This window comes from Balearica regulorum, chromosome Z (assembly GCF_011004875.1).
Source record: "Balearica regulorum gibbericeps isolate bBalReg1 chromosome Z, bBalReg1.pri, whole genome shotgun sequence".
NCBI classification, from domain to species: domain Eukaryota; kingdom Metazoa; phylum Chordata; class Aves; order Gruiformes; family Gruidae; genus Balearica; species Balearica regulorum.
The window spans coordinates 61,189,051-61,202,383 of NC_046220.1; the positions used below are offsets into that span (position 1 = coordinate 61,189,051).

Consider the following 13,333-nt stretch of genomic DNA (forward strand, 5'->3'; position numbering starts at 1 on the left):
GTAAGTATTTATACCAAAGCAAAGGCTTGGCTCATATCAATCATGCCACTACCACGACATCTTAAGAGTCATTCAGAAAAACAGCCAGCACAGATTCTTGATCCACATCATTGGCAAACATCAATTTAGGTAAGCAGGAATCTTTCCATTGAGATTTGGATCAAAATTTTACTGAACAAGACCAATACCTACACTGGACTTCAAATATACTGCAGCAAATTGAACAAATTCTTTTTTATTTATAAAATATATAAACAGAAAGAAATCACTTTCACAGAACATGGCAGTTGAAGGAATTAGGTTGGACAGTCTCTTACTAGTTTAAGAAAAAGAAAGACATACTGACTGGCTGATCCTTTGGGAGCAATATGGTTCCACCGTGTGTCCAGGTGTGTCAGTGGAACACATACATGTCACATTGCCTTGTCCGGTTCCTTCAACTATTCTGTACAGAACTAAAGGTAACAAAGGGATGAGCTGTAACACACCAGTGAAAAGCAAAGCATGAGGAAAGGCAGGCCAAACATTTAACTAAATTAATAGTCATCTTCCTAGTAATTTAAAAATATGTACTTACTATTCACATAACAACAAAACATCCTGGAAAAGAAAATTGGTGCCTTGACACACACACCCCCCCATACCATGTTTTCCGCTTCTACAATACATAGCTCTTCATTATGTATTTGTACAGGACTTAAATAAACACTTTGTTTAAACAGATCCTTCAGTCTAGAAGGATGGTTTATAGCTCCCAGTTTAAACAATTACAGTGGTGCATACTTGACTAACAGATTGCCTTAGCAGACCTTAACAATTCACAAATATGCAGAGGAAACACCATCGAAGCAAAAATGCCAGTGTTTGAACTAAACAATGGCAAACTGAAAAGTAAGCATCGGCACCTAGTTTTACTTCATAACAGGGATTCCAATGAATTCAGTAGTACTTTTTCTACAGATGTTCCAAAACAAGTGCTAATTCTTTATCCTTTTCTAATGTTAGGAACATTTAGTTCAAGACAAAACCACATTTATCTAAGCTTAATAGAGATGAATGTTTTTAATAAGATTTTGCCAGACTAACCTTGTTTTCAGATACATAAAATACATTTATTACCCCAATTAACATACATTTATGCTACATATGAAGTAAAGCAAACTCATGTCATTAGAAAACTAATCAATGTTTCTAATGACATGTTAATTCATGTCATTAGAAAATAAAACATGTATTTCTGAATTATATACTTTCCCCTCCTAACCCATCAATAAATTCAGCCTCATTCATCATTTTTCTCAGTATCCCAAGTTTTAGGTTGTCTGTGTGAATACTCTAGAATAGCACCATAACTTGTTTTATCTAAGGCCAAGGAAACTATATACATACATATACATGCAATCCTTACAAAAATAAACCAAAAGCTGATAGTTCCCTTTCAGAAAAATAACCTGTCTTGAAAAAGAAGAAAGGAATATACTTTTGATGATTTCACAATACAGCCTGGCACCATATGTTTCATTTGTGTTGGGTTTTTTTCCTATTTTTGTTTTTCTTCCCTCTTGAAGGACTAGAGCAAGCTCTATTATGCATGGATTTGGAAAGTACAAGTCAGCCAAAAGTCACAGATCTCTCAGGATAGACACGTCCATGTCATTTCACAGCAGGGGAACAATAGCGGCTTCAATATAGACACAACAAGCTCACACAATCCTTACACAGACAGACAATCTGCCTTAGCTGATAGATAGCTGCCTTTGAAACTCCAGACAGATGTTCCTGTGTAACACTGGGATCAATTGCTGCTTTCTTGTTTCTGCATTTTCAAATTCCTCATTTGTTCATAGCAACCAAAATACAGTCAGTTTACTGCTTGTAATCTCTACAGAGCTTTGGGAAAATCAGATTTTAGAAGCAACAGAACTCAAGAGATCGAAGCATAGAATACACTATTCTTTAATCTGCATTTTTTCTGCTCTTGGGGCCTGTGTACTCGGCTCTGGTGAGGCTGCACTGCGAATACTGTGTTCAGTTTTGGGCCCCTCACTACAAGACAGACACTGAGGTGCTGGAGCGTGTCCAGAGAAGGGCAACGAAGCTGATGAAGGGTCTAGAGCACAAGTCTTATGAGGAGCAGCTGAGGGAACCGGGGTTGTTCAGCCTCAAGGAGGCTGAGGGGAGACCTTATTGCCCTCTACAACTACCTGAAAGGAGGTTGTAGTGAGGTGCGTGACTGTCTCTTCTCTCAAGTAGCAAATGACAGGACAAGAGGAAATGGCCTCAAGTTGCATCAGGGGAAGTTTAGGTTGGATATTAGGAAAAATTTCTTCACTGAAAGAGTTGTCAGGCATTGGAACAGGCTGCCCAGAGAAGTGGTGGAATCACCATCCCTAGAGGTGTTCAAAAACCGTGTAGACGTGGCACTTTCAGGACATGGTTTAGTAGACGTGGTGGTGTTGGGTTGACGGTTGGACTTGATGATCTTAGAGGTCTTTTCCAACCTTAAAGATTCTATGATTCTGTTTTAGAAGTAGGTGATCCATAAAGCTTGACAAAGACTGTGCTTGTATTCATAATTATATGAATTATATATTATTATATGATTTCCTAGACCTATGCTCAGCAGCCTCCAATGATCTCCATTAATCCAATAACAGACAGCATATTGCATTGCTTCTCTACTGTTGAAAAAAAATTAACTTTGATTTTTTAATGATGTATTCCATATCTGTAGATCTTGAAAACAAAAGTTCTAGACAGAAAAAGAGTTATTTGTAAAATACTATAATTAAATCTTTAAGTGGCTAAGCAGAAAAATTGGCAAAGCATTGGCTGCAGTTCAAGTAAAGTGTTACTGGTAACACTCAACCAATTTACATGTTTAAAAATAACCTCACCAGGCTCATTTCCTAAACTTTTCTTTCGGTAGTATTATGTTTGTTTGTTTGTTTTCTTCCTGACAATCAGTCTCATTGGGTTTTGATTACAGCAAATTTGCAACACTGGCTCCTTCACAGTTCCCACATTTTCCAGAAGTAAACAAATGGCTCCTTTTAAACAATAGGATAGTGCCAGTGTCCTGTGCCCTACTGTAAAGTTTGCCTCATTGAGAATAAGCTCCTAAAACAAGTTTGACTGCTAGGAACTGAGGGCACACTGAAAACGTACTCCTTGAAGTACTTTCAGAAGTCAATGGCGGGGTTTAAAACTAAGCAAACCCCAAATTAAGAAAAAGAAACTCAACCATGACATAAATCTACAACATGAAGGCTGATGCGTTACCCTGTAAAAATCTCACCAGTTTTTTGTTCAAGAACACTATAATCTACATTTCATCTTTTCAAGGACCATGAAGACAGAGAATGGTGAAGGTTCAGGAAAGAAAAGAAGACAAAGCAGCTTGGGAAGGAGCAAGAATAAAATGCTCAAAAGATGAAGATGGAATGGAAGTATATGCATATTACTGATAGAAAGTATGCTTTATACAACCTTTGAATTCCAAGGTTTCACTTCAAAAATTTATCTATGCCTCTTAAATATTTCTCAAAATTTTCGAGGGACTGGATGTAAAGTTTTTCTTACCAAAATCATTCTCCTTTTTGAAACCTGAAAGCAGACTCATTTTCTTTTGACATCCCACAAAGATGTAGTTCAATCCCCCCCCCCAACTAGCAAAGGCAATTAATCATGTATTAACTCTTAGTCCCTTAAAGTTTGCTGGGTAGGAACAGTATATAAAACTTGAATAAAGAATATCTCAAATCCCAAGACAGAGTATGTATGTCAAAGCAGGGGTAAAAAAGGCAAAGAAAACTCTTTTAAAGGGGCTTTGTTTTTAGTCTGGGTTTGGATGGCAGGAGTTGTTTGCTTTCTCATCTGCGTTGAAGCCTGGAATAGCCTGAAGCCAAATGATAGCAGATTGAGTAGGAGTAAGAGTGCAGCTGGAAAAGTCTAATGGTAACAGTGAATTGAATTCCTCACCATTAAGCAACGGAACAAGAGTCAAACCTGCCACAAAGGAAAATTAAATTTGAGATACCTGCTTTTCACTTGTATCCAAATCTGTTAATATGGTTGGTCACTCTCCTTGTACATCACTGCTTTCTGTGAAGCCGTATCATACTACATAAGCCCTGTATTTTTTAGTAAGAGGTGCTTTCCTAAACAGCAATTTTTATAAGCATACCTCAATTAATTTCTCATTCTACTAAACAAGCTATGCTCTACTTAGTAACAAATTAAAATTCTAAAAGGTCAATTTCCACTTTTTAGCAAGATTAACTAAACTGACTTAGTTGATGCTAACTTATAATTTAAAGAAAATAAAGTTTCAGGTAAACATTATAGTTTTCCTTTTCTCCTTACATCGAAGTGCACAGATCCATTAGAATGTGACCTGTGCCTCCAGGAACCAGAGCAGAGAAATAGTCTCTAGTGTGGACATACAGCACACTGTAAACAAGCATCCCCCTCCTTTGTCTGCTCTTTTTCTCTCTGCTTTTCTCCCCTCCTGTGCTTCCTCAGAAATCAGATATACTGGTAACATCTGCAGTAAATAAGTACCATGATTGAAAAAAGAAAAGAGCACAGTACTGAACTAGCACTTGACAACTAGATCCTTACTCAAGCTGTAAAATTGTTCAGGGCAGAAAGTTCCTAAAGGACTCAATATTAAAATGAAGGAGGAACAGTTTTCAAATTAATACAAGAGAGTTAGTGGCCATGAAAGTTTCAAGGAATGGTTTCATGATTTAGAAACATTTACTTTTCCTAGGAAAGTTCTCAAATTCAAATAGATGCAGTATCTTGAGATGCAGTAGATCTCAAGATACAGCAAGACATTTTAATACAGTGTTTGGAAAAATGAAGTCACAATCTATAAACTGCAAGGCTGGAATAAAATCTGTACCTTACGGAACCATTTAATGCTGGGACCTTTGCAAAGAATTCTTTTCTTGCATGTGTTAATATCATCAGCATAATACCATCACACTTTTGCCCAAAACTCTCATAAAAAGCCATTAAGATTATGCTTCACATGTTTAACATGGTATTTAACTGCTGGACTTTACATAAACCAGTACAACACTTGTTGATGTCTTTCTGAAGCCTAGCTCAGCAATGTACCACATCATCCAAACACTCCTCTTAAATCCACATGAACCCAGATGGAAGCCTGCTATTCACCAGGAAACTCCCTCTGCCAAGGTGCATTTGCAAAGCCTCCATGCTTTGTTTAACAAATGGAAGAACAAGAAGTTCTTCAGCCAGAAAAGTATAAAAAATGTCAGGGCCACTGTCTCAGTCCTATCTTTTGTTCCATTGTGGGTGACCACTGAAATGATGAGTAAAATTTTAAAAATATCTTATCCAAATATAGCATTAAAAAAAAAAAAAAAAGGAAAAAACCCCTACCAGTTCCCACTGTGTACTCAGACAATTGCTGACAGAACAGGATTATCATTAGCAGTTTCCAGATGCAAACAGACTGATCACAAACTCATTGGCAAGACTCATGATGCCCTATGTACTTCTACCCAGCGGCAAGAGCCGCTCTGCCCCCCTGCACCATCACACAAGCACCAGTCCATCTTCCTTCATGTAAACACAAGAAGTGTGTGGACAGTTCACAAAGCAACAGGAAACTTTGATTACGCTGGCAGAGGGGAATTGCTGTGCAGGTCACAAACTGTAGCTTTCATAACAAGTATGGACATACTCACCAGTACACACCTGCTAATCGTGAAGGCAGGAGCAGTGCAACACCTCAGTGAGTGGCACGTAGATGCAGCAGACCCTGGAATGCCCTTCGTGTGAACCGAATCAGGAAGATCCCTTCAAACAGAAGTTGTTTTCTACCGCCAACAGATGCATAAGTGGACAATCCTCACAGCAGATAAGGATGTGGAAGGAAGACATCCACAGTCACCAGATAAGTAACTCAACCACTGAGTACGTCTCTGCAAGACAGCAAGTATTTTGATAGGTCTCAGGAGGAGCTAGGCTTTGTTTCTGTGATATCACTTACTCCTCACTGCCAGCAACTGTGTCTTCCATTAATGTTTTTCTAGGGCATAGCCTTGTACCCGGAAACACTCAGCACGGCCAGTGCCACGTCTCCTAGTCACTCCTCAATCCAGAGTGCTACGTACAGGGGCCACAGCACCACAGCTCTCTTTGTTGCATAAAGCACTAATTTGATTTCTAGGAGCAGATCAGCTTATTTTCCTCTTTCCAAAACTAACATTACTGCTACTGTAATTCTGGAAAAAGAGATGCCCAGGGGAGAATCAAATGGTAACGACAGAAATTGTGAAAACAAAATGGCTTCCTTCCATCTGTGAAACATAACCACTGGGGAGGGTAAAGAGAGAATGCTTTGAAGAGGAATCTCCACATTAAATATTTATTTAGATGTGTCAGACAGACAGTGTCCTGCTGTGCTTGTCCCCAATTATCTGTAAGTAGAAATAAGATGGGCAGCAGATTGCAAAGCTTTGATCTGAAGCAGAGCAAGGCTGGCTTCACGATATCAGTCATGTCACAGCCTTTACAGGCAGCCAAGGCTGAGATCTGCTCCTAAAACTCTCATACATCTTATAGTCTCCTGTATCCACTGATCTCCTTTGATCAAAATAATGAGTAGCCCCTTTTGCAACAAAAAGGGAAAGCCTCTGGTAGAAGAAAGAGGCCTGTATGTAACCCCAAGGCTGTGGTTGCTGGTTTCAGGAGCAGCCGAACCAGTTTGAAGGTTTCTTGACACCCACAGAGGAACATAACAGAGGCCTTCTCCCTGCTGCCCTCCCTTCCCGCTGCCCTGCGCCTTGCCACTCTGTCCCATCTCCTTCCCTCCCTTACACCAGCACGTGACAGACCCTCCTGACAAGAGAGTACATTTAAAAGCTGGGTATTTTTTCTCTTGAGCTAATTTGGGAGAGGGGAAGAGCAGGGCTGGTTAGGAGCAGAGCCAGGGGACGTCCTCACTCAGGTCTGGGGGAATCTAGACACTGGGCCGCTCTCAAGACTGCCCTCTTCAGGTACCATTGGAAAAGGGTGCTTCATCTATGGGATTTTAAAACATCTCTAATTTGCCCTATATGTACTATTTTCTCTTGTATCATTTGACAGGAGTCAGGCCCACACTTTAATATTTTTTTTTCTGATGATCCTAGACCTCTCTGCTTTCTATTAGGACTGCAGTAGTGAACAAATACTCAGCCTTGGTAATTGCTTATGCTAAGGATTTCTGCAGTCATGGCAAAAGATAAACAGAAACTCTTTCAGATTTAGGACAGACCTACCTAAAAATGTTATTAGCTTGCTACTTTGACTGAAGGTTACAACAGTTTAACATAAACAAATCCATTTTTTATTGAGTATAAAATTATCACATTTCAGGGACAAATGCACATTTTACAGTTTAGTTAGAAAATACGATGCTTCCATGGAGTATTATACATAGTTGCTACCACTTACCTTTATTTATTTGAGAAAAATACGTTTAAAGTATACGTTAATAACTGCTAATGATTTACTGACCTAACTTTTTTAGGATACTTAATGTTACAACAAAACACAAACTTGCATCTTTCAATTCCACTATGCAAGCATCCAGGATCTCCTAGAATACCACATATATTATAAACAGCAGTTTAGAATTACAAGCTTAATTAAAGAACAGGAATTTAAGTGACCTAAACTTATCTACCAGTTAACAAACTAAGTTATCTGACCATATCTGAACATATATCTGATCACTTGAATTATGCCCCAAGTGATAAAGCACTTCTGTTGTGAGATTTTTAAATCTAGAGAGACAACACTTTAAAAAATCTTCCCATTTACCACTGGTTTGAACTTCGGTAGAAGCTCTTCAATGGTCAAATGACAAAAAAAGCAAACAAAAAGTCATTTGCCTCATACCATCTGAATACTCCTACTTAAAGGAGTGTGCCAATGATGTCAGGGTAAACTTGATACAGAAGCTTCACTACTGCAATGGCAGACACCCTCTGAAGCTAAATCCTCTCCTGATAATAAACATCAAGAATTGGACATTATGGAAACCAGACCTTTATCCTTATATGTGATAACAAAGTAAATTGTGATACCAGGGGAACATCCTATCCCAATATAAATAAAGAAATCATTTTTCAGATAAGATTTCATTTTGCATCCTTCTTCGCAAGCAAGGGAATCGGCAAGCTCGTCTCTTAAGAGGGTGGAGATTTTACACAAAAACCACCCTTTTATAAAGAATTTCCAGGCTATCAAGAACAGCACCTAGTTATCACAAATTTACCGCAAGTTGGTAATACAAATACAATAGTTCTTGTAACAGATGAGATAAGGACACACAAAGATTCCTGTAATTCTGAGGACCAGAAATGTATGAAGTCATAGTGCACAGAAAAACAGCGTATGAACAAAACCAGTGTAAGTAGCATAACAGCAGTCAGTCCAGCAACGCACAGAAAGCATTTTTTCAGTTATGCTCCTTTGAGTTGATCAATATACCAAATAAAAGGGAAAAAACACTCGGGAAAAGGTCTTTATGTATGCCTTTAGCAGAGCCCCACTTCTTCACTCCTATCCAACCACAGTGAGACTTACCTTCCCAGAAAAATGTTTCTCTTTTTCCTTCTTGCATACAACCAGCCCCCTCACAAAAGAAAAGAAAAAAAAGGAAAAAAAGAAAAAAAAGAAGAAAAAAAAGAGAGGAAAAAAGCTGCTCCTTTTTCTGATCAGATGCCAAATTAACCTGATCCTTTTCTTTCTAGCTCTCCTCTCCATGTCAAACTCCTACTATAGGTGTTGCAGAGAAAATCTGATGGGGCTCATATTTTTAATTAATCGTCATGTGGCCAGTATACTACTTACACATGAAATACAGTGAATTCTCAGTAAATGCAGGATAAATGGATAAATCCAAAGCAGTCTCCAAGATATTCCAGATTTTAAATCCTAAAGAGCTGGTTTTAAATCAAATCAACTCACTTCCAACACACACGTATTTCTGTGTATCTATCATCTGCACCTCTTGCAAGCAAAGTTCCATGGACCTTTATTTAACCGCATCAGTAACTTAAAATATTTTCAACATTTTGGAAAAAACAAAACAAACCCACAAACCAAAAACTCACAAAAAACCCCACAACACTTCTCTGACAACAACATGAAATAAAATTAGATCCCACTATATTTCACAAAAAGTTATCTTAAACCCAAGAGTTCAGTCAATAAACATTAGCCCCTTATGTCAAGTGTAGCCTATATGTGATCAAGCTCTAACAATCCCCATCCCACTCTAGAGTCAGATATAATCTATCGCTTCTTAATTGGCAAAATATTTAACCAGCCTGAGTAATCACTTAAAGAGAAGTTAACCCCTTGGTTCCATGTGTTTAAACACTAACATTTTCAGTCCGCAGAAAGCCTGTTAGCCTTAGAAAACTATTTGCAGCCCATTTCCTTTGATCTGGAAATATACAATAGCCACTAGCAAATGGCAACATTTACACATGAAGTAACTTTTTTTTTAAGATTTACTTTAATTATAACTACAAATCTGGTGGTCTGAATGCTATTTCTGACTCTTTATGATCTGAGAAACTAATTTAAACCAATTTTCTCAACTCAAGTCTTTACAATCTTACCTAACAAAACAAACAAACAAACAAAAAAAACTCGGAAAAATTTACTTGGTGAAACATTTGAAGTCAATTGCTGGATAAATCTCATCATCTCAACTAGAGAAGAGTCTTTTCTTGTATCTCTTCAGGAGAGGAATACTAATTTCAGAGAACAAAACCTTTTTAAAAAAAATATCTATTTCTGACAATCTCTGGAAAAACTAACATATATTAGCACAACTCCCAGTAAACATTGTTAAGCAAGCACCAAAAGCAAAAGATACAGTAGAGAACAGATTAATTTTACCTTTAATCCTATCATGTTTAAGAAAACCAAGATTACTCCCCTTTCATCTATGATAAAAAATAGTCAGGGATAGTGAAAAGTACATCTTCTACTGATTTTTACTGGAGCCATTGGTTTTCAGCTTCTTGGAAAAAATCAACCCTTGAATATGAAGAATGTCTCACAGTGATACAGGATACATCATGTACTTCCAAAATATACTAGCAAATATCACATAATTCCCTTTTTTCTGGTAATACTGCGAGCAAAATTTTCAAACACAGCTGGTGATTGCTTGTGTACAGTTAACATCTAAGTTGCTTATGCTGGCACCTAAAGAAAGAATTGGGAGGAAGTTAGCTTCTAAAATACAAGTCTAACAAGACAACGGGGCAGCAACCAGCCTGCCCGCCCGCCCCACAGCACTGACAGATCAGCAGTCAGCTCTTTGTTGGGCTGGAGAGTTTCTTTCACCAGTGCCAAAACACGGACGCTCTTCACATGCAGAACTGTACCAGAAGCCCAACACCTGCCTTCATCACCAATTGCAGATAACAACCCAAAATTCTGATTAAATCATGAGATACATGTGATGCTTTATACTCCCCAGATTCTTTGGACATTTTATATTGTTCATATATTTAAGAAGTCACCTAAACCCAATCATGCTCCTATGCACAGGGACCAGAAATTATCAGGTCCCCACTCCCCACTGCAGGCACCACTCCCGACTGCAGACACCAGCTAAAAAGACACACCGAATCAGGTTCCCTCAACCATTTTCTCATTCCTCCTGGCTCTTTTATTCTCCACACGGTCAGCTCCTCCAACTCCTCTCCCTCGGACAATTCTGTATCCTGGTGCTGAGGATACAGCACTCAGAAGTGGTGACCACACCTGGGTCCCCCAGCCTGCAGAGAGATGTGAATATGCGTCATCCATTTTCAGTGCAAGCCCCCCAAACTAGCAGGCGAAGGGAGGTGATGGCACTACCTCTTTAACCAATATGCTGTAGGACTACAGGGCAGGGCACAGATCTTTTACCTTCAAGTCCTCAGGAGAGATCACATGTTGGTAGAGATGATCGGCACCCACCAGCCAGGTACCTGCACTCCAAAGGTAGGCAGGAGATGAGCAACACTTTCCATGGGCTAATTCTGCAAATCTCACTGTTCCTGGAGATCTCCAGTTCTCTCTACTGACTCTACAAACATTGCAGGCTCTAAGTTCACGTAACGTGAATTGGGTACCGAAATTTCCAGCTCTACATGGGATTTATACATCCAGTTGCTTTGAAATTGTACTCAGCATTTTTATGACTTAATATACTGGTATATCTATTTCTGGCAGAATTTTAAAGCAAGCCATTCTGAAAACAAATTTATGGAAGAAAAATGAGTCAAGGGAGAGAAAGATTGAGTTTACTTTTACACGCATGACTCATTTTAATTATCATCCTGCAGGAGGATCAGTTAATTGCTAGAAACCACTGATAATTAACTCCTTTTCTTATTAGGTAAAAGTCATTGCACATTCAGACTGAAAAAACATAACATGAACAGAAACCAGACCTTGCTTGACATATCAAGCATTTCGACTTTATTTTGAATTTTTATTCTATTTTCAAACTATTGTTTTTCCAAAATAATGGTAAGTCTACATTGCTTAGGCATGTTTTTCATTTGCTTTTTTAACATCTGAAATTGGTTACATCAGGTAATAAAGCATTGAACTATTTTTTAAGCTAAGTATCCAGATGTGTTTCTAGAAGTTTGTATTTAAATCAATATATTATGAAGGCTTTATTTTCACAGCATAACTCAGTACACAGGATCTTTTTCAAAACACTACATCAGATCAAGGTTTGTTTTTATTTTACTATACTATCAGGGATCTCAAACAAAGCTAATTTGGCAGGGAAGGTCAAGAAAGACAAGAACTTTAATTGCTTTTGGGGGTTGGGGTTTTTTTGTTTTGTTCTGGGTTTGGGGGGGGGGTGGTGTTTGTTTTTTTGTTTGTTTGTTTTTTTCATGAAACAGCAGAAGTGTTGTGGTTCAACCCCAGCCAGTAACTGAGCACCACACATCTGCTCGCTCACTCCTCCTCACCCATGCTGGAAAGAAGAAGAAACAGAGCCCTGGTGACATATCAGGTGCTCAGCTAATGAGATCATGCCAAAACCATCACCTATAATAGACATACAATGGAATGACAATGGTATAAGCTCCAAAAGAGGTATCTTTCCTTCTGGCCTGAAGGAATCATGTACTGGAGCTGGGAAGACTTTTTTTTTTAACAAATCAAATACACATGTTGGCTTTTCAGCCTGGAAATAAGACATGGCAGGTATAAATAAAGCAAGTCCCCCAGCTGCCATGATTTATTATTGAAGAGTAATATATCTAGAGAAATTATCTGGATTTACAGACGTTCTTAATTACATTCAGGTCTTCACAAATGTATCATTCCATAGAAGAGAAGTCTCGAAAAAAGCATTCAAGCTTGCGAGGGAGAAAAACTCTAGTGCACAGGTTGCTGCCAAGGTAAGCACTAGCGAGGTCCATCTGGTCAGCTAAACATTGCAGTACTGCACTGATGTGTAGGTGACTGTGCTGCAGGAGGGGCTATCCCAACACAAGGTCACCAGGGCAGAAAGCACACCCAGAGATGCACTGGTTATTCCGACTGACATGAAAGCAGTACTGTGGCTCAGCCAATTTCAATCACTGCTTTTTTTTTTTTTTTTTTTTTTTTTTTTTGTGCAGACTTTAGTTTCTAGAGTTCTCAAAGTACAACACCTTAAGGGACTTCAATGTTCACAAGTACTGTATGATGCACAGATTAGCCCAGAATCTGTTATATGAAAGCCATGGTTTTGTCAGATGGCCTCTATGCAAACACGCACAGCTAGAAATATAGCTAATCTTCTGACCAGCAAGTGAAATAGATTCATACCGTATTGAGCTAGAAAGGAAGGACTGCTATGTAACTCAAGCCATATGACTTCCCTGAAATATTTCAGTGTTGAAGTACAGTTTATTTTTCAGGGAGAAAAAAAATGTAATCTGGATTCTAGAATTGCCCATAACTTTCTTACTGACACCCTAAACCAAATAAATACAGTATAGGGCACAGTTCCCAGTCCAATATAGATTTCTCTGGCTCTTCTCTGGCCACAGTCAACATAATCTTTCATTCATGGACATTAGCAGGGTATTCCAGTAGCAGTTGTACTAGTGCCAAATACATGATATAACCTCTACTCCTTAGGCAGAGCACCTCATTTTTAACACCCAGGAATCACACTAGTCCTCTCCAGGCATATTACTATGTTGAGAGCTCACATTGAGCTGATTCTCTGCTGTGACACTCTATTCAGAGTCGCAACATTTCACACAGGACCTGCCCATGGGAA

At 38.6% G+C, this 13,333-nt stretch overlaps 1 protein-coding gene across 4 annotated transcripts in view; it reads right to left on the bottom strand.

Moving 5' to 3' along the window:
* Positions 1-13,333, bottom strand: part of LHFPL2 (LHFPL tetraspan subfamily member 2) — a 131,799-nt gene that overhangs the window by 94,688 nt on the left and 23,778 nt on the right. The window contains exon 2 of one of the 4 annotated variants that reach the window (XM_075740556.1): positions 5,724-5,960. The exons of the other annotated variants lie outside the window; for them this stretch is intronic. The gene's annotated coding sequence lies outside the window, so the exon portion shown is untranslated. The remainder of the gene's footprint in view (positions 1-5,723; positions 5,961-13,333) is intronic. 4 annotated transcript variants of the gene reach the window in all.